The 21,058-nt window shown below is 36.6% G+C and overlaps 1 long non-coding RNA gene across 1 annotated transcript in view; it reads left to right on the top strand.

Annotated features, from left to right (window-relative positions):
• LOC141379533 (uncharacterized) overlaps window positions 1-20,507 on the top strand; it is a 48,400-nt gene extending 27,893 nt beyond the window's left edge. Inside the window, exons 2-3 of the long non-coding RNA XR_012396343.1 lie at window positions 2,001-2,090; window positions 18,628-20,507. This is a non-coding gene — a long non-coding RNA (uncharacterized lncRNA). The remainder of the gene's footprint in view (window positions 1-2,000; window positions 2,091-18,627) is intronic.
• Window positions 20,508-21,058: the final 551 nt, after the last annotated feature.

The raw sequence follows: 21,058 nt of genomic DNA, 5'->3' as shown, positions 1-21,058 counted from the left end.
CATTTACTGTAATCATTACTATTGGACTGTGAAGAGACTTTCAACCAGCACAACAAAAAATGTTTCTGAAGACAATCACCTACTGCACCTTCAACAAAAAAAAGGAGCACTGTGCGCTATTTTAGGTCGCTAGTTAACGACTGAATCAGTTGGGTATTGTGCGAGAGGATTGTGGTTGATAATGATATAATTTTAATATCTAATATTTTTGTGATAATAAGTTACACAGTTCCACATAACTCAAAACTGCAACTACAAGTCTCTCCTCTATCTTCAAATGTCTCTGTTGTTGTTTTGACAACACAAACACTCCAGGCACCTCAACAGAAACACCAGCCCTTACTTTCATTTGAGTGGAAAATAAAACAGACGCGACTGACGTAACGCCCTATTCACACGTGTAGGCTTCAACGCTTCCCATTCATTTTGAATAGGTGACGACAGGCGTTGCCGAACTGCATTGTGGATCCGTCGGCGCCGCTTCAGAGGCATTGCTCGCTGCAGAAGTTGGTATTTGCTCAACTTTTCAAGCGCCGACAGAAGCGTCAGCCAATCAGATCGCTGTATGCAAATACACCAGCACAGACAGTGGCCTATTGCTGACTAATTGCATTGACTACTGCTATAATGATCGCATCAGCCCCACCCAACTTCAAACACACCTTCTGACAAGCATTGACGCTGAAGCCCCGTGTAAATGGAGGTAATGCACTTTTTGCACTCAGAGTTGACTTTTTTCAACTGCAAGCGCACGGTGCACAAGGGCAAAGATGGAAGGCACAGCAGGTGGTTAAAACGTGAGGTGCGCAGGGCGCATAAGCAGCATGCAAAACGCTCAAAGCCATTAGTAAACCATTCAAAAGAGGCACCTCTCAAAGCATAAAGCACGTTCATCGGCCCCTAACTCACATTTTCTTGTTCTCACCTATTTTACTTTTTTCTGATGTCGAACAATAATATACAATAACTTGTAGGGTAATGTGTTTAGTTGTTAAAAACTTGAACAGTAAATGCTGAATTAGGATTGTTCTTACTTATTTTTTTTTTTTTCAGACAGCTAAATTATTTCACAAAATGTGTTCAGCTGCACAAAAAGATTGGCATGCTGAAAAGCCTTTAATAATGTATAAAGATTTGACATTTATCGTGATATTTATCAACATTGACTGTTAATTTTTTTGCCATCTCACCCAGGCCTAATTCTACTATTATTTTTGTGATTAAATTTTTTTTATTATTATTGTTTCTATACAAGACATAGGTTTCAATTTAAATGCATACTGCTTCAAAATGATGGAGTAAAAACTGAATTATTCCTCTATTGACAAAAGTCGGATGATGATAAGTCAAATCATGGTATGAATGTTGTTTGAAGGCTGTTCACGTTCACACTTTATTTTGATGGTCCGTTTGTTGAATATAAGTTTAGTTGCATCTTCATGTCAACTAATTCTCATTAGATTATAAGTAGACTGTTAAATTGGGGTTAGGGTTAGTTTAAGTTGGCATGTACTTGCAAAGTGTCTTATAGTCAGTTAAATTTGTGTTGAAGGAGCATGTCATCAGATATTAAGCAGACAGTCTACTAATACTCAAATGGACCATCAAAATAAAGTGTTACCCTGTTCACTTTAACATTTGTGTCAGTATGTGTTTATTTATGAATGTTTGCTTGTGTTCAGCAGATTGTTTGAGTTGTGTTGAGTATTTACAGCATTCCCAGCATACCGCTTCAGAATTTGTTGAGAAACTGACTTTTTATTTGTTTATTTTTTAGCTCATGCTGGTTTTACCTGTCAGCCCTCCTTCTCTAAAATTTGAGCACATTGTTAGAGCTTTGCGTCTAATACCATTATGTGTTTGGCACCGAGATTCTTCTAAGTCTTTGATTCTTCTCCAAATGCATTACTTGAGCATTAACTGCAAGATGAAGTTGAGCGCAAATTGCACAAGAAACACAAGCAAGATTGATTCATATTTTTATTATCTTTGATCTCAAGGCTCTCATCACTTCATCAAGCCAAGAGCGAGAGAAAAAGATGATGACACGAGGAGGAGACCATCTCCATTTACATCTGGCTGAACATCAGGTTAGATCACCTCCATATGTACACTCTCATGAAACTACTTGATCTTTCTGAACATCTCTGAAGCTCTAAGGATGTTAAAAGTTATGGTTGATTTCAGTTTTTTGCACAATCAATGTTCTTGTTGTAACTATGGTACCATGCTGTTTTGACATTGCTGTGGTTGCTGATAAATCCATAATTATAAACTATGATCCATGTGTTTGTTGGGATAGTTGATCATGCATCAATTATGGTCTGCCTTAGTCATGCTTGCATAGACACACAAATGTTCAATTTATGCCTACTATAAATATGAATATGTTTATTAAGCATATATGTTTAATAATCTTTTATGTCGATCCAATAATCAGGGTTGCCAGGTCCAAGAAAATTTTACAGCCCAATCACAACTCAAAAACCAAATAAAAAGGAATGAAAAGTAGCCTGTTTTTTTCCCTTGTCCAATCAGAGTCAATTACTGCGTTCTCACAAAGAAACTGTAGCTTGTCTAATATTTTTTAATAAACATATTTGTAGAAACAGTACACGTTAAAGTAACTTTGGGAGTAAATTGGTGCCCACACTAGAGTTCGAGCATGCACAATTCTGTTGTACCATGCTTCAAAAAGGGGTAAGATGAATCAAGTTAATGTAACACAAGAGCAAGCAGTTGCTCATTCATTTATTCATTTTCTTTTCCGCTTAGTCCCTTTATTAATCAGGGGTCAACACAGTGGAATGAACCGCCAACTAATCCAGCATATGTTTTACGCAGCGGATGCCCTTCCAGCAACAACCCACGACTGGGAAACGCCAAGCATTCATTCATTAATATTCCTTCTGGCTTAGTCCCCTCACTAATCTGGGGTCGCCACAGCAGAATGAACCGCCAACTTATCCAGCATATGTTCCACACAGCAGATGCCCAACCAGCTGCAACCCATCACTGAGAAACACCAAGCAGTTACACCATATTTTAAATTTCTGTACAAAGAGGTCATGTTTTGAATTATTTTTCTACTGGGCTCACGCATTCACATGATGCAAATTCGTAGGTCAGAGTTCACCAAGCTTAAACTTTGAAACACATTTCCCTCATTTAAAGGTGTTGTATGTAAGTTTTTTATTCTTCTAAAGCATGAAAATGCCATAATATGTTTCCAGATCTTTAAGAAACATGCTGTAGGTGAACACACTTGTTTATCTGAAAAACAATGCTGAATCAGGTATTTTTAGTGTTGGGCAAACTACCTGAAAAAAGTAGTGAGCTAAGCTATTAGCTACTCTATGTAAAATGTAGCTTAACTACACCAAGGGCATACTCACACTATGTACAGTTGCCTTGAACCGGGCCAAAACATCCTTGTCCCCCCTTTCGTCTCCCCTGATGGCCCACATTCACATTACATTCGGGCCTGGGCATGATTACCTCATCGATAATGAGTTCAGTGAGCGATTTTACTCAGCACAGTGGAGATTTCTTCAGTTATATTGTTGAAGTCGTTTGATATTCAGTGACACGCAGTCAAATATTTCGCCGAACAGATCAGCTATTTTTGATGTTCATAAACAATCATAAAATCCTTGTGATCCAGGTAATAGGAGGTTTGCTGAAGGTGCAGCTGTCATGCAGTGAAGGGTTTGCCCCTTTAACAATCCATAAGTTTGCGTTCACTGAACAGTAAGAATGATTAATAAATACATATCAAACAGTCCTAAAAAAGTCATGTCTCGCTTTCAGTTTTGGGTTCAGGTACGTTTTGCACTCACACAGAAGTGAACTGTGTCGATTCAGATCACTCACACTTCTCAAACGATCTGGGAAACGGGCCTGGGCACGGTTCGGATAGCATAGTGTGAGTAGGCCCTAAAAGCTACCCTCTGGGAAATGTAGCAAGCTAAGCTAAAAGCTATCTGGCAAAAGTAGCTTAGCTACATCAAAGCTATTTTTGCATTTTCATTTTTAATCAGAGCAACTTAAATCCAAGTCAATCAGATCTTAAAACTGATCTTAAAAAATCTGATTAATAAAACTGTCAATGAATCATATGAGGCATAAATGTTCTTTTCAGTTATTTACTGTAAATAATATGCTGTACCAAACAGAAACAATCTATAGTACCAGCAAAACGAAAACTCCAATAAAGCCAGGTGTTACCATTTATAATACTATAGTAATTTATAGCAAAGGGAAATGTTTAGAAATAAGCATTATATTATAGTACGCGAGGCAGTGGCGCAGTAGGTAGTGCTGTCGCCTCACAGCAAGAAGGTCGCTGGTTCGAACCTTGGCTCAGTTGACATTTCTGTGTGGAGTTTGCATGTTCTCCCTGCCTTCGTGTGAGTTTCCTCCGGGTGCTCCGGTTTCCCCCACAGTCCAAAGACATGTGGTACAGGTGAATTGGGTAGGCTAAATTGTCTGTAGTGTATGGGTGTGTGTGTGAATAGTGTTTCCCAGAGATGGGTTGCGGCTGGATGGGCATCCGCTGCGTAAAAACTGGCTGAATAAGTTGGCGGTTCATTCAGCTGTGGCGACCCCGGATTAATAAAGGGACTAAGCCGACAAGAAAATGAATAAATGAATGAATTATAGTACATATTTACAACTATTCATTAATGAATTACACTACATAATGTAGTATCATTAGTAACTATCATGAACTAATAGTAATTACCATAGTATACTTTAGCCAACACTACAGTAAAAGTTATTTTATGTCTTCATTGTTTCTTAGTATTTGCCTGTTTGCAACCCTGTTTGCCTATTGTGTTCACCTGTTGCTTGTTTATTTTCTCATTTAGTCCTGTCTTTTAATATGTTGTTATTTAGTTTTGTATTTTACAGTGTCAGTGTGTCATTCTTGTTTGTTACATCAAATATCTAAATCTATATGTGCTGCAGTGGCATCTGACACGAAATGTTGTACTGTTTTACTTGTACCGTTTTATCATGGATGCCTCTACAGTCATGCAAAAAGCACTCTTGATATGTGGGGCACTACATGTGAGCAGTTACGTGTGCCACTTAACTCCACGCTGTTAAATTTTAAATTCCTTGCTGTTTCACATTACCTAAAATCAGCAAATAAACCTGGTCTCGACAAAGGCACAGTAATCAACAACAGGTATGAGAAGGTCATGCAGTCCATTGCTCTAGTGAGGAGCCCCTTTAACATGAAGTTTTCCCGAGAGACTTTATTGGGTCAGACACAATGAACTGAACCGAAACCAGATCCTCCTGAGCATCTCGCTCAACTTTATTTTGCCCTCGTCTACACACCAGCAGTATAGTTACAAATTTGACTTAATTGGTTTCATTTTCTTGTAGGTTCTATACGTTTCAGACATTTGTTGGGGGGGGTGTTGTCAAAAAACTGGAAAATGGTCTTATTATAAGTGTTTATTTCCTGTAGAATAAAATGTTGATGGTTAGACTTGTCCAAATTGTTAGCATTATATATAATTATTATTATTTATTATTATTTTTTTTATAATCGAATTTGTTCAGTGGAATTGTCAGTAATAGATATTTGAGTAAAATTTTCATTTGTTTTTTTTTTTTTTTACTTTTGTATGCAGTCCTCAAATGATCAAAGTATATTACCATTTAGAGCATTTATAAACACAAACACATTTAATAATTTATAAAAATAGTATGATAATAAAAAAGTAACTATACTTATATATTTTATTCATTCGTTCATTTACTTATTAGCTTAGTGCCTTTATTAATCTGGGGTCACCACAGTGGAATGAACCGCCAGCTTATTCAGCACATTTTTTTACGCAGAGGATGCCCGTCCAGCTGCAACTCATCACTGGGAAACATCTATACACACCTATTCACACAAACACACTACGGACAATTTAGCCACCCCAAATCATCTATAGCGCATGTCTTTGGACTTGTGGGGAAGCCAGAGCACCCCGAGGAAACATGCAAACTCCACACAGAAATGCCAACTGATCCAGCTGAGGTTTGAACCAGCGGCCTTCTTTCTGTGACGCAATCGTGTTACTTACTCCACCACCATGACACCCACTTATGTGTTTATTTAATACAATTATCTAATACATTTCTCTACATTATTATACATTATATAAAAAACTAAATAAAACACTTTTTAAAAATATTACAACAAATGTTAATATTAATAGAATACTTTGTTTTAAAATGCTGCAGACCGTGTATATGTAAATGTATAGATTTGTTGGTACTTATTTTCTCTTCAGACAAATGTCCTTAGTTTGCCATTTTAAATGCTTCAGAGTCACAACCTGAAAGCAATATCTGACTTTAATTCATTTGTTTTCAGCAGTGTTGCGGGTAACGCATTGCAAGTAACACGAGTTACATAATATTATTTTCTAAGTAACAAAGAAAGTAACCCTTTTTTTAATAAGTAATAATATTTGAGTTACTTTTTTTGAAAATGTAATGCGAGTTACTGTTTAGTTTACTTAATTAGCTTTTAAAAAATAAATTGCTGAATTAAAATAGAATGAATCACACAGTCAAGGAGAGAATGTGTTTATTATTTTGAATGCATCGAAGAAAAAGAAAAGGAGATTACAGTCTAAATGGATAGAGATTTCACTTAAGACAAATAGTAAAAAAGGATAACAATTTTAATAATCTGTATATATGGCATGTACAATGTTAGAATATATATATTTAATTTCATGCGTGCCTAATTTAAAAGCTCAGGAGAGAGTTTTCTTCAATGTCAAAAATATTAGTAATTTATTGGATACAAATGAATGATTCGATAAACAGACTTCTGGTATCCTCAATGCAATGCAGGAATTACATTCAGGAGGTGTGCAAAAAATTTACAAAATTTATAGCTGATATTATCAGGTGGAGTTTAGTGGAGTTTGTCACATGTCAACCATTCTCCAGTTGTCCGGCGGCCACACCCACACTGAAAAGCCTAATAAGTTGACTGTACTAAATTAATTGAGTAAACTCGTTTCCTCAATTTAACTGAGTAATGGAGTCTCCCAAAACTTGCATATTTAAGTTTATTTAACTTGCTGGTTTTGTAGACTATAATTAAATCGTTCAGTTCACCAAATTTAGTATTAAGCTTGGTAAACTGAACAATTTAAGTATAATCTACTTAAGTACTAAGTTTGGTGAATGACTCCATTATTCAATCAAATTGAGGCAACGAGTTTACTCAATTAATTTAGTTCAGTCAACTTATTAGGGTTTTCAGTGCACTTTTTTTTTTTTTTTTTTTTGTACTGATAGTATCCAAAACATCAAATCTTATTCCGACAGCATGCCAATACATTTTCCAAACATTCAGTCATCTGGACAATAAGGAAGTCCTTAGGCTGAGCTTAAAACGGAAGGTTTCCCAACTAGGACACAATACAAAAAGAGGCTCCAAGAAACCATGCTTCCCTCTACTACAACTAAATCTATTCTTTATTCAACCACTCACCTATTATACATTCCAGGTTTCTGACCAACGCCCTCTAGTGCCCTATAGTTCCATTAGAACAACATTCTTATTTCCATTATTCCATGGAGAACCCAAAAAAAATTCAAGTGACAGACATTTCATTCAGTTACAATATATATATATATATATATATATATATATATATATATATATATATATATATATATATATGTGTGTGTGTGTGTGTGTGTGTGTGTGTGTGTGTGTGTAAACGTTTTTTAAAAATTAAACAAAAAAATAAGCAGCCATTATTCACATTATGATGATTAATTATACCTTAAGTCATTTGTTTTATGATTTAAAAAAAGACCTTGCACTTAAAAGGTTACACATATTAGAATTTTACAGTCAAGACTACATTTGTTAAAAGCCTATTTTTTTCAAAGGATTAATTGTGATTTAGAGTTCACTACACTTGAAATCTTAAGTTTATGCATTTTCATGGTACATAAGTTAAATGAACTCCAAAATTTTAAGTGAACGACCAAAATGCTAAATGTTAAGTTATGTCAACTTTACTTGTTGTTTAAGTAAAGACAGCATTAGGGTTTTCAGTGCTTATATATTGCCTGTTTTTCTAAGAACACGTCTAAATTGCAAATATCCTGTGTTCAGTTTCAACCCATCTTTAGGAAGTTTAGCAGCAGAGCTAAAGTTAATTTTAGACATTCAGGCCTTTGCAATTCTATCAGCTTCATCTACTTCCGCAAAAATGCTTCATTAGAATGCAAGGCGTATCACACTCTTAGAAGAAGTTTGGTTAATATAGTACCTTAAGCAATGCAAATATTTAATGAAAAGTAAAAGAGACAACGGAAACATCAAAAAACAGATTTCAAATTCCAAAAGTAACTTTCACCAACACTGATTTTCAGTCATTTTTAAATGAATCATTACTTTTTCAGTTTTAAGTTATTCCAGTGACCACTGTAGATTTTCTTTCTTCAATGGAAGAAATGGACCAACAATTTTGTCAGCTTACAGTATGTACTATATATTTGATTTAATATGCAAATTTCAAGCTCCAGCTGCTGCCATTTTAATTGTTTTGTTTGTCCTACCTTGATACTGCCTGTAGATAGCACCAAATCTCTCTGTTTTGACATGCCTTTACACTAAAAAAATATATTTATTTCATTTATTAGAAAAAAATTAAGGTGATTGTAAACAATTTGCATGGGTTGAATTTAAACAAACAAATTAAGTTATTTGTTAAACAATTACAAATTAAGCCCATATAAATTGTTTGCATTTGCAATCACCTTAAAAAATAGTAAATCCATGAATCAAGCTCACAATTTCAGATGGATGAACCTAGAATTCAAGATTGAATTATATATTTGGATGCTTTATGATTGTGTGTCGTTCTGGAGAAGCTCATATTGAAAGTTCTGTAAAATGTCAGGTTGCAGAGTCTCATGTTGTCATATATTATCACATACAGTATTTAGGATTAAACCCCAGGCCCCTGTGCTGTATCAACACTACAGTTTGCTTGACTTACCAAGGTTTTCAGCAGCAGGTTCTGTGTAAACTAGCTGTGGTGTGATTAATCTAACACTGTGAAGATAAAATACCTGCATGACAGTCAATTTCGGGTGTTTTCAAGTGTCCTCCTCTCATATAGGCTCATCTGCATAAGTAAACTATCAGGCTGGTTTGCTGATGTGTGAACAGAGCAGCTGCATTAATGCTTGTTTGAGCTGCCATGATTTACTCCTCATATAAAGAGTTGTGAATGGAGAGAGAGGATGGAATCTGCCCTGAAAGGCCAACTTGCGTCTTCCCTCAGATAAACGTTGTCACGGTATTCATTGTGTCAGGAGATTCACAGACAGTGCTGTGTTTGTGAACCACAAATCTACCAGAAAAGCATTGAGCTCTGAATGTCTTTAGATCAGTGAATGAACAACAGAAGCAGGCGGTCAGCTGCTCAGTAAAGGCATCTGGACTTATCGGCTTTGGTAGAAATCCCACAATGGACAGAAACTCTTTAAAATCTGTTCACATTAAGCATGCTTTGCAAAGAGTTATGTATCTGATATGCTGTATGCTATTGCATTTTAAATGCGGTTTACATTTTTAAAGTTTTGAGAAGTTTTTTTTAAAACCTCCATGACCTATGTTCAAATCCTTGCGCGACGCAATTGTTGTTTGCTAGTTTCAGCTCAACGCAAGTGTCATTTTGTTCCATTTGTTCCATTTTGCACCACTCTGTTTAAATAGCAAACGCATTTGCGCTCATATGTGCGCCCATAGGCGTTCTGGTCTAAAAAAGGAGGCGTGTAAAGGTGCATTGCTGGCACATTGCTATTTTGTGGAACTAAAATACACTGTTCAACAGACCAGCTGAGAGGAGGTCTAAAGTCCAGCTCAGAGTGCGTTAGTAGTGCGCCTCGCTTAAACATTGCTTAATACACACAGGATGTACAACAATATGCAAATATCTTTACAAATGAAAAATAATTAAAGGATTAAAATATTACAAAAAATATTATTTTCTATCCTACATGAATATGTAGTAAAATATGAGTAGTAGTATATTTATATTTGTAGTCATTTATTTATTTTTTTTGTAGTAATAAATTTTATCAGTAGTATATTTATATTTGTTTTATTAAAAACTTTATTAAAAAAGCTTGGATTTGTCCACCTGTCAGGTTTTGGACCAAAGCATGTGTATTAGGATATAACTCAGTTTTTTTGACCACACTCGGTTACTATTGTTCATTTATTTGTTTGCTGGAAATTAGAACTGAATTTAGAAATAGTTTTGAAACAAATCTTAACAAACGAAATTAATTATGTAGGCTAATGGATGTCTGTGCATACAACATGTTTCCTTATCCACAGAAGAAAGTGAAAGTGAAAGTAAAGAATGAGGAGACTCATCTTTCATTCTTGCGCTGCAGATGTTCTGTTAAACTGTGTTCTTGCTAATGAAATGCTCAGTTTTTCCACTAACAGTACAAAGTCTGCTGCGCGACGCAACTGACTCTTGAAGGGAATGAGAGATGAGACTCTGATTGGTTTTTACTCAAAACACACCTATAACTCATAAAGAGAATAAGCTCAACCCTGTTAGACCATGTGCCACGACGCAAAGCTCGTTTTTCCATCGTTAAAATAGCAAAAGATTCTGACATGCCCTTAATTCTTTTTCACCCTGCACTTATTTGGACTTTGCGCCTAGATTGTAAAAATAGAGCCCTTAATATTTTGACACTCAGTGCTTAAACTAGGTATTGCATTCTTGGATCAAAACTAATAGAAGTGCAGGTTGCCAGATTGAGTACCAAAAGGAGCAATTCTCACGATCGAACCTAAAGGCTGATTTAAATCGTGTTCTATATATAAAAGCAACAACACACGATAGAAGGAATATTTACCATAGTAAAAGGAGTTTTTGTTCTAACCAACTCCTTTAATTGATAAGCTTGCAGTTGATCAGCAGAACGCAGTAATTCTTTTTTGAAACAATGAAACAACTCAACATAAACAGAGAAGGTGAAGAACAAATGCTAATTTTGTTTTGTTCAACTTTATTTAACGTTTGCAATATGTTCGCATGCAATCTGGAAACTTAACTATTTTATGTCTTGTCAGTTTAGTGGCTAATTTGTATGACTGAACCCCAACCATCATTGAGGGATAAGCAAATCGAACTAAATTTCATATTTCATACTAGATTTCATATGAATTAGCCTCTAAAATAAAACGTTAAGAATTACTGGAAGATAGCGTTTAATCTTTCCATATAATGCAAGTTTGTACCTTGCTCACATGGAAATTGCAGTGTTTGCCTGGCCTAACAGTTGCAAGTTGTGAGTGTTTTCAGAGTTGAAAATCCAGTGAACTATTAACCAAACATTCTCTCTGACTGATCATTTAAATCATTCAGTGGTTGACTAGAGACTTGCTGTGATCAAATCATTTGGACTTTTGAACTGTTAACTGAAGAATTGCTTTAACCAGAACATTTAAATCCAGTGAGTAGTTGAACATTTTTGAAATACCATTGATCAGTGGCAATTATGTAATATATATGTGTGTGGATATGTTAGTTTTACTTTCTTTGAATTGGAAATCATCTCCAATTCACTACTACTCCTCAGTTTATCAATGTCAGACTTTCTTGCCTATATAAACACCGAAGACCTTAATCATAGAAATTAAATGCAACACTTGACAATGGTTTTCCATGTTTAATACTGTAAAACTACCTAAATTGGTTTGACTAGAGTACTGAAATGTATAGTTTGTGCAAAACCTCCACATATCTATATACATTCACAGGCCACTTTATTAGGTACACCTGTCTTATTTCTCATTAAATGAAATTTCTAATCAGTCAATTACATGGCTGCAACTAAATACATTTAATTATGTAGACATGGTTAAGATGATCTGCAACAGCTTAAATCAAGCATCAAAAATGGGGAAGAAAGGTCATTTAAGTGACTGATTGTGGCATGGTTGTTGGTGCCAGATGGGCTGGTCTGAGTATTTCAGAAACTGCTGATCTACTGGCATTTTCATGCACAACCATCTCTAGGATTTACAGAGAATGGTTGGAAAAAGAGAAAATATCCAGTGAGTGGCAGTTCTGTGGATGCAAATTCCTTGATGTCAGAGGTCAGAGAAGAATGGCAAGACCAAGGTTCCAGCTGAAAGAATTACAACAATAACTCAAATAACCACTTGTTTACAACTGAGGAATGCAGAAGAGCGTCTCTGAATGTACAACATGTCCAACCTTGAGAATGGGCTACAGCGGCAAGGTGCCACTGCTGTCAGCTAACAACAGGAAACTGAAACTACAATTCGCACAGGCTCACCACATTTGGATCATAGAAGACTGGAAAAATCAACATTCAGATGTTAGGGTCAGAATTTGACGTCAACAACATGAAAGCACGGATCCATTCTACCTTGTATCAATGGTTTAGGCTGGTGGTGCTGGTAAGGGATATTGTCTTGGCACACTTTGGGCCCATTAGCACCAGTTGAGCATTGTGTCAATGCCACAGATTACCTGAGTATTGTTGCTGAGCATGTCCATCTCTTTATGACCACACTGTACCTATCTTCTGATGGCTACTTCCAGCAGGATAACGCACCTTGTCATAAAGCACAAATTATCTCAGACTGATATCTTAAAGATGACAATGAGTTCACTGAACACAAATGGCATCCATAGTCACTAAATCTCAATCCAATAGAGCACCTTTGAGATGTGGTGAAATGAGACATTTGCATCATGGATGTTCAGCCAACAACCCTGCAGCAACTGCATGATGCTATCATGTCAATATGGACCAAAATCTCAGAGGAATATTTTCAGTTCCTTGTTGATTATATGCCACGAACCACGAAGGCAAAAGGGAGTCCAACCCAGTACTAGTAGGATGTACCTAATAAAGTGGCTGGTGAGTGTATGTGTTTTCCGTCTCTGTCATTTTAGTTTGTGTTGTTATTGAGAGGAAAGCATGCAGTGCATATTTACAACTTGACACCACTTTCAGAATGTCTACTAACAGTAGTCAGTATCCATGGTGTTTAAAACTCATTTTACCATTAAACAAAGAATGGGGAAAACGAAAATATATCAGGGCCTTACAAGATTGAGTAAAGCGTCAGACCTGATACCAGTTTCTACATTCCTAACAATTTACTCCATCCGAAAATAACGTAATCGTTGCTGTCTTCAATCATCGTCTTCTGTGTGTGTTCGTTGTCGTACTGTAGAGCATGCATGTAAATCATCTGTCTCCTCCTGTCACTTTCATCCAAGAATGGGCCTCTCTTATGTTCTGCTACCCTCCATGTTCATTCATTTGTCAGTGAGATGAGTGTCAGAAAAAGCACTCTCAAGAGACACATAGACAGAGTGATGGAAAAAGATAAAACAGCTAATAAGGCAAAGCATAAATAATGGTTTGGTGCTTTTTGGGGGATCCCAGTTAATCAGAGCAGCTGTTTTTGATTACTTCGGCCTGTTGGGAGGGATGCGTTATGAACCCCGTCCACAGAGTGTGGAGACTGTAACCCCAACACTACGTCAAGCGGGATGGGGGTGTAGGGTTGTTTGTGTGCTTGTGTGTGATGGGGAGGGAAGGCAAAGGTAGTGACCGGGCTGCTGAAGAACTGTGCAGTCTGCTTTTTATTAGTGTGTGGAGCATTTGGGTTCTGGCCTAAAGTATCCCAATATCCTCTCCTATAATCCACTCTCTCCCGCTGAAGGGATCCAGCTGTGGGTCAGCGCTAGGGGAAGGATACTCTGAGGCCTTCAGAATCAAAAGTGACATTTACTGCAGGGAGCTACATGGCGTTTCATTGCTTCATCTTGTATTAGGACTAGAGCTGTATGTTTTAAATAAAATGCTATCTTTTAAATTATACTAAGAGCTTAGCAGATTAATAGATTTTAGATAGGGCTGTACCATACTGAATTTTGGCAGGAATGAAAACAAGTTTGTGAAATGAGTTGAGCTCTTCCTTTATGGAATCTTTATGTTAGTTTGTGCCATTGTAAAGACTGTGGGCCCAGTCACATAGTATTGCCAAAAGTTTTTGATACCCTTCCAAGTCATTGAACTCAGGTGTTTCAATAAGTTGATGACCACAGTTGTATATAATTAAGCACCCATGCATGCAGACTGGTTCAACAAAAAACAACATAGAGAGAATGGGTTTTTCTTAAGAGCTTTTTGGACAATTTCATGCTCCTATCTTTTTTGGGGATGGCTCAATTCTGTTACTATGTCAATATAAAGACATGGATGAGCAAGTTTGGTGTAAAGGAACTTGATTGACCTTCACAGAGTCTTGACCTTAACCAACTAAACACCTTTAGGATGATTAAGAGCTGAGATTACCTGATCTCACAAAAAATAATGATCCATATGTCCATAAACACATTCCTAAACATGTGGAAAACCTTCCATGAATAGTTTGGGTTTTTAACTCCAAAGGGTTAGACAGTTTCAAATGAATTCCTGCAGATTACGATCAGGATGACATTAATGTTCATGAGCATGTAAACCAGAACAAAAATTCTAAAAACATTTGCTAGTATAGTGTATCTGATGCCAATCAAAGAAGTGGTTTCTCTTAGGAGCTTGCTCTTATCTTGTTTTGAAATGGCTCATTCCTGCTCCAAGGTCAATATTGACATGGATGTGCAAGTTTGGTGTGAAGGAAGTTGACTGGCCTTCCCAGAGTTTTACGCCTGTTTCACACCGCAAGCGTCAGCGGCGCGTGAGCAGAGCGTGAGCAGCGCGTATGTCGAGCAGTAGCATCACGCAGGCGTTTGCCTTTCACACCAGCTGCGTCTGCAGCGCGCAGCTCTTCGGCAGCTGCTGCTGAGATCAACCTATCTCTGTCTATTCTATCTAGTTACCTCTCTATATACAAATACACTTTTTAAACTTTTCATCTGTACCAAGGCCCCTCCTATGCTGTTTCATTAACCTGCAAATGTTTATTTTACAAATTTTATAGATCAAATAGTGCTGTATGCTTCTCAAGCTAACTTATATGAGAGGTCTACAGTCAGAAGACAATCGCCTGTGATATCATGTCATTTGTTTTTTGATTATCAGGTTGCTGTAGACCTAGTTATAATCATATTTATACAATATAGTTATAATGATATTTATACATGATCAAACTAGTGTTAATTTCTCCGCTTCAGTGATGTCCAGCGGCAGAATAACAGCTCAATAATTCATGCTCGTGCAGATGATGAGACGGACAAAAGTAATTAATGCATGCCATTCTTTAACTTATTTTCGTGTTGTCAGATTCACAGTGCAAACAGCTCCCGGTAGGAATAATTCGAGTGAACATAAAACAAAGCCGATTAAAACTTTCTTGCTCTGCTCAGCTGCACAGAACACAGCGAGCTCACATAATACAGCATGCGTGTCGAACAACACTACCCACAATACACTTCGCTATGGACTACAAATCCCGTAAATATTCCATTTCCCCTCTCCTACAACACTAGTGTGCAACTTAAGCAAAACTGATAGTAAAATTGTTTTACATTTGGTTTTGTAGTTCGGGCCTAAATAAATGTTTGTTGCCGTTTTTAATCGTTTTAAGTTCATTTGAATGACTATATATAAACCATTTGACATTATTAACGCATTTATTGGGTAAAATTGTTAGTTTTTACTGTCATTCAATGTGTTTTGGTCATTCTCAATGCACTGTCACTTTAATTGAGCGTGAGCAGCGCGTCAAAAATAGACCCAGCGCCGAAACTATCGCTGCACTGCTGCTTCGGCGACGCTCACGCCTCGCTCTGACGCGCTGCTGCTGCGTGCGGTATGAAAGCTCTAATCTGTTAACATGGACGCCGAAAACACACGCGCTGCTCACGCTCTGCTCACGCGCCGCTGACGCTTGCGGTGTGAAACAGGCGTTAGCCTCAACCTAATTGAACATCTTTAGGATCAATAAAAGCTGAGACTGCGAGCCAGGCCTTCATATTCAATATCAGTGCCTGATCTTACAAACGCGCTTCCCGAAGACTAGTCCAAATTCCTGTGAACACATTTCTAAACATGGAAAACCTTCTGTTAATAGATTTAAGCTGTTTTAATTCCAAAATGTTGATAGTTTCATTTGCATTCCTTTGGCTTAAGCTCAATATGCCATTAATGTTCAGGAGCATGTAAAGGGAGATATCCCAAAACTTTTGCCAATATAGTGAACCAGTCACCAAGCAGAGAATAGGCTTCTCTTAGGAGCTTGCTCCTATCTTGTTTGGGAATGGCTCATTCCTGCTCCAAGGTCAATATTGACATGGATGTGCAAGTTTGGTGTGAAGGAAGTTGACTGGCCTTCACAGAGTCCTAACCTCAACCCAATTGAACATCTTTAGGATCAATAAGAGTTGAGATTGCGAGCCAGGCCTTCTTATCCAACAACAGTGCCTGATCTCACAAATGCGCTTCCTAAAAAAATAGTCCAAATTCCCTTGAACACATTCCTAAACATGGAAAAACTTTGTGAATAAATGTAAACTGTTTTAACTGCAAAAGGTTGGCAGTTTCAAATGATTCCTATGGCTTAAGCCCAAGATGCCATTAATGTTCAGGAGCATGTAAAGGTAGATATCACAAAATTTTTGCCAATATAGTGAACCTGGCACCAAGCAGAGAATGGGATGATCAACCCTGTTCCTGGAAATCTACCATCCTGCAGATTTCAGCTCCAATCTTGATCAAACACATCTGAACTAATTAATTAGGGCCTAAACAGTACTTGATAATTACAGGCAGGTGTGTTTGATCAGGCTGAAATCTGCAGGAAGGTAGATCTCCAGCAATATGGTTGGTCACCCCTGACCTACAACACATTTGTAACCCCTTAGTAATGTGCAAAAAATTCTTTAAAACATTTTAGAAATTGCCCAGTAACCTTTCATATGACTCAGAATACTCAAACTAATGCACTAAAAGTCCTTCAGAAAGGCTTACTGTTGTAGCCACAAACCAATTTCCTGGCAAAAGCCCACAGCACCCCAAAAACCTCTATGGATAATGGAATAATAATGGAATAAAGGTTTTTCAGACCACCTTACCTAACCAGTCAAAATGCTGTAATACTAGCCTGTCAATAAGGTGTGGTATTTGGGTACAATGCCCAAAGTTTCTAACAATTTGTCATTCACAACATTCATAATTGAAAGAAAACAACATTATTCTGGTGGTTTTGGCTAAAAGTTGTTCAAAATATTTGGTTTGCTATTCAGCAGCATTTAGTTCACAGGAACATCAGCTTTTACAACAGCACATGGTTAAAATAAAACCAAAGTCTTTTTTGTAGTTAAACTCAGACCTTGCATAGATTTACTGTCATAATGTGATTGTAGATTAGTAAAGTAATGAATTGAAACAAAGGTTAATCCAAAAGGAAATACATACCTTATTGTTTATTAAATTTCAACATCCAATGGCAAGTCTTCAGCAGCAGAAATAATTTCAGTGGCATGGGGCATATATAGTCAACTTAATGCCTTAAATGCAATCATTCCTTTACCTTTACTATTAATTATAGCACAAAACTTGAACAAACATCTCACATCTTATGTATGTGCTTGATCAGTGCATTAACTGAAGAACGAAATTAGTAAACCAATGAAATCACACGGCATTTTAAAGCATTTTGAGCCTCATTCACACCACAAATGACTTGGTAAGGGAAAATACAAATGAATTTTCTGGGCTCTAAAAACAAACGTCATGGAGGGAAAGCACGACTTTTCATGCAAGACTGGAAAATTGCTAAATTGCAAGGTAAAATTTTTCCTCCAGCTTCCATCACTTTTTCTGAAAATTGAAAATAAAAAAAAACATTATTCTGACTGTTTTGGCTATAAATTGTACAAAACATTTAGTTTCCTCATGAGATCAGACTTGTAATCAATATTTTGTTATTACATTTACTTAAGGCAAACCACTTAGGCCCAATCCCAATTCTATTTTTGTACCCATACCCCTTCCCCTTGCCCTTCCCCTTGGCCCTTACAACCGAGGGTTAAGGGGAAGGGCTTCAAAATTAACAATTAATTGAATTGGGACAGCACTACAGCACCAGCACATGTCATCATATGTCATCGCGATCTTTTGCTTCATATGAAATCAGATGATCACAACTTTTTTAGTGATTCCAGTTGTGTTGATTTTTAGTTTTTATCTTCAGGAAATCACTGAAGGAATATATTATGTTATCATAACAATCTAATGTGGCCATATTCATCTATGTATAAACACCAAAAACAACATTAACTTTATAGCAGACACTGTAAAAAGCTCATTCCCAGCCACAAGACATTACTGACAGCGTATTCGAGCATTATCGAGTGACAAAATGTTGTGGGACTGCTATACAGGAGCTATTATTATGGATATAGATTGTGAAATTTAGCTGTTTTTTTTTTTTCGTTTTTTTTTTTAAAAGCATGACAGTAAACACAAACACGGTTGTTAATATATTAAAACGTGCTTGTTTGTTGTAAAAATTCATAATAGTGACAACAAATACTAATTTGTGGATCTCATTGCTTCCAGGTGCAGCTGTGGCTGGTGTATTCTGGGCAATTTTCTTACTCCTTGATTTCGAGTGTGATCCTGAAAAATCTTCGTTTGAAGGGGTGTATACCCCTTGCCCTTAGCCCTACGCTCAAGCTTAAAAGAAATGGGACACCACTACCCCTTCACAGGCACACACAAAACGAGGGGAAAGGGGAAGGGCTAAGGGGTAAAATTGGGATTGAACCTCGGTGTCCACAACTCACTAATTATCTAACAAAACGAATACTACTTTAAATAGTTGCACTATAAAAACCTGTATATTTGTTATATTTTACATACCCTTTGATGTCTTAATTATTCAATGTAGCCTATATAATAAATCTGTAAGCTAGAAGGATGACTTCTGACTGCTGTCTGCCTGCGAATTTATCCCAGAATCAGTAATATGACGCCTAGTTTGGAGGGGTTTGAGTAAATAAACAATTACCTATAAATAGATTACTTTGAAGCAGATATCAGCACCTGAGGATGTTTGCGAGCATATTAAGATACCAATCCCAACATTCGTCAATCTATCAAACATTCTTTCACTGTGTTTCACACAAAGATATAAAAGAGATCCATCCGATCACTCAACTCTCTCACACAAATACATTTCATGCTCTCTTTCTCTTTCTCTCTCTCTCTCTCTCTCTCTCTCTCTTACACACACACACACACACACACACACGCACACACACACACACACGCATACAAACACAATTCCTGACTGACTCCCAAGGGAAGGGCCTAGATTTATGTATGTTTATTTACTCCAGCACTAGCAGTCTCCTGTGGTCTCGCGGCGTTCAGGATTCCCTAAGGAAAACCAGGAATTTCTTTCACCACAGATTCAAACACCCGACCGCACAATTCCAAAGAGCTCTTTATCACTTCTTCTCATCAAAGAAAGTCTATATCTCGGATCTTAATTTCCCTATTTTGTTAAAGGCTGTGTGCTCTAGTTTCTCGGCTGGTCCTTCAACTCATATCTGCAGTTCTTTTTAATGTGTTTGAGGGGTTATTTCTGTATTTGTTTCATGTTCTGGACAGATTCTGCTCAGATTTAGTATTTTAAAGAAGATAACTTAATACAGACATAATATTTACTTCAGTGTGGACTGAATGTAATGTTTTTAGACACATCCTTACATGCCATTCCAATTAGATTTTTTTTTTTTTTACATTTCTTTTACATGCAGTTAGTAAAGGGATAGTTCACGGATAGTTTTTTTTAGTTCAATGAAAATACATTCATTATTTATAATATAAAATATACTCAGAACCTCACATGGTTTCAAACCTTTATACAATTCTTTCATCTGTTGATCACAAAGGGGGAAATTTTGCAGACAGATGTAAATCTATAGACCCCCATAGTTGGAAAAACGAATATTATGGGAAAAGTTTCTTTTTTTGTGTGTTCCACAGAAGAAATAAACTCAAACTAACTTGTAACAAGTGAAGAGTAAGTAAATAACATGTTTTCAGTGAACTGTAACCCTTTAAGAATTTTTTTTTGCTCATTTAAGTAGGACTTAAAGATTTATGAAGAACCTAACAACCTTACATTTATGTAAGTTTTAGCAAGTGTAATGTAACCAAGTTAGATATTATGAGTATGGAAAATGGCTTTTCCTGCATTTATTCTGCTTCAGGAGTCAGTCAGTTGACTGTAAACAACACAACTAACAAAGCAATAAATAGTTTTGAAGAAAAAATTGCTTTGTCGTTGAACCTGAGAAAAACTTGAAAAATAATCATAATGACGTAGTCTCCATGCTATAATAATAATAATAATAATGATGAAACCATTTTTAACTGCGGGGACATATCTTTATTATACAATTTGGCTGTATTATTTGTGTCAATAATACAAAAAAAAAAAAAAAATGCTGGAAAAATAATTTTATATTTATTGTCCCCCCTACTGTTAAATCAGATTTATGCACATGTCAATGAGTAACCGGTCTTGGACTGCAGGGTGATATGGCTGTGGCCATATTTACTAGAAGATCGGCTATCACTCTGATGAACTGTGTGCTTGTATACTCATCAACAAATGACCATTGCATGCTTACTTGTCCTTCTCATCGATCTAGAGGAATGCTTACACTTGTGTGGTGTTTACCAGAATATCAGCTATCTACTAGATGAACTGTGCGTCTATATACTCACCTGCTGGGTCTTCTAAGAGCGAACTTTATGTGAGATCGATAACATCTGCTATTGACACTTATATTGCTGTGAATGAAGATCACGACGGCATATATATCAACGATTTGAATTGCCTTTGTGATTAGTGACTTTGTTTTGAATAAAACCTGTGAAAAGATAACCATCTCTGTCTTCCTTATCTACCAGCGTGACAAAGACACATACATTATTTTCAATTCCAAAGGATACAGCTGGAATCACTATGTAAAAA

This window comes from Danio rerio, chromosome 20, assembly GCF_049306965.1.
Source record: "Danio rerio strain Tuebingen ecotype United States chromosome 20, GRCz12tu, whole genome shotgun sequence".
NCBI lineage: Eukaryota > Metazoa > Chordata > Actinopteri > Cypriniformes > Danionidae > Danio > Danio rerio.
This window is presented reverse-complemented; position numbering and strand designations above follow the sequence as displayed.